The sequence below is a fragment of the Spermophilus citellus genome (assembly GCF_964194105.1).
Source record: "Spermophilus citellus genome assembly, chromosome: 14".
NCBI lineage: Eukaryota > Metazoa > Chordata > Mammalia > Rodentia > Sciuridae > Spermophilus > Spermophilus citellus.
Genome location: NC_138194.1, coordinates 29,166,644 through 29,168,544, shown reverse-complemented (window position 1 = coordinate 29,168,544; position 1,901 = coordinate 29,166,644). Strand labels below are relative to the sequence as shown.

Below are 1,901 nucleotides of genomic sequence, written 5' to 3'. Positions count from 1 at the left end.
AAAGGGAAGGGGTAGGGGATTAGCAATGATGGTAGAATGTGATGGACATCATTATCCAAAGTACATGTATGAAGACATGAATTGGTGTGAACTTACTTTATATACAGAGATATGAAAAATTGTGCTCTATATGTGTAATAAGAATTGTGATGCATTTCACTGTCATGTTTTTAAAAAATAAAAGCCATGAAAAAAAAAAGAAATCATGGTCAAAATAAAGGAGCTCAAGATGACCTCAGTTCCGTTTGTCTTTAGGTCCTGGTGTTCTGTGGGTCACAAGCAGCAGCCGGTTATGCTGACAGATGACAGATCCAAAGTAACTGACAAATTTGTTGACATTTTCCCATTTCTAAACCATCCTTAAAGAAAATCACATGTGGGGTCATACCATCCTCATGGTCATTCAGGAGAGTCATCATGCCATTTGGATTCATGTTTTCACCAATAAAGTAATGGTATATATATATTTTTAAAAGCAAGAATGAGCTCATTTTGTTCTGTGGCCTCTGCCATACAAGGTTTGACTCTTTCTGGTCTCTGTTCGCCAAGTTTTGCCTTTGATTGATTCATGTAATCTTTGATGTACTTACATGACTTTGTGAAGCGGGTTTCCTGCAAGTGGTGGTTCATGACAAGGTCAACACCAGTGATTATGTGCCTGGGGTACCTTTGCCCTCGGGTCCTTCAGTGGAGTCATTTCCATCAATGATGGAGTTATAGATGTTACTCTTTGTCCTACTGACCATCTTGCCCTCCACCTCAAGGCATAGATCATTGCTATCTCCTGGATCTTGTGCATGTCAGAGAACATCTTATCGGCCCAATGAGGTCCCAGTAGATAATCCTGATGGCGACTGGAGGGAGAAGGCTGTGGTACTATTCAGCAGGAGCCCAGAGCTCTCAGCCAGCATGGTGCAGCTGGGGAGGAGCAGAAGTGGGTGGAGTAAAAAATCAGAATAGGGTCTTCATAGAGAGAGGCAAGACTGGGGTGCACTCATACAGTTATGGTCTAAGGGGTGGAATTGAGAAGAAAACCGAGGGTGTAGCCTGAGAAGTGGGGATGGCTGATGAAGAATCCCTGGGAAGTAATGGCTCAGAGCACCGGCAGAACACTCTTCTGCTCACCCCTGTCAATGGAATCAGGGTACCATTTCCTCCCAAGCCCTTTGTGACTGCCTTTTCCCATTCAAAACTGCCAATTTTATCATAATTAATGTCTGTCTTAATACATCCAAGTATGGGTAGGCACCCTCCGTACCCACCCTCTGTTCCCCTTGTCACTTAGTATGGTGCCTCACAGTTGCTGCCAGCCACCCATGGACCCTGCTGAGCTCTGAGCACTATGAAGTCAGGGGCAGCATTATGAATGATTCTCCCCAGCACTTGTGATAACAATAAGCCCACGAGGAGCACTTCATAAATATTTGATTGAATATGGATATGAGTGACTGATACAGTGCCTGGCAGAGAGTGGGTGCTAAATAAATGATAGCCATTACTCTTTATTATTCCAGCTCTCATATGTTGGTATACACACACACACACACACACACACACACACACACACACACACAATCTTATTGCATTTCTGTCTTCTGGTTGGCACTGATCTTATTGTGATGAACATACCAATTTGCACCATTCCAGAACCAAACATAGATTGCAAGAGCAAAGAGCTCCTACTTATAGACAGAGATGTGCCCCATGGTTGCCAAATGGCTGGAGCTGGGGGGCGGGGTGTTGTGACAGCTAACCTGTTGTGGCTCACGCTGTCCCCGGTGGCTCACTGTCTGGAGGTGTGGCATGCTTTCCACTGGGCTTGCTCCTCTTTGTGCTCTGTCATTTTTCTCTGGCTGTCACTCCTTTGGGCTCAGGAGCATTTCTTGATTTCCCAGCTTGGT

General features: G+C 44.7%; 1 pseudogene across 1 annotated transcript; it reads right to left on the bottom strand.

Moving 5' to 3' along the window:
- Positions 1-290: 290 nt before the first annotated feature.
- On the bottom strand, positions 291-811 carry LOC308633243 (translationally-controlled tumor protein-like; annotated as a pseudogene). Its single transcript has one exon. The product of its transcript is annotated as a translationally-controlled tumor protein-like (transcript).
- Between the last annotated feature and the right edge of the window lie 1,090 nt (positions 812-1,901).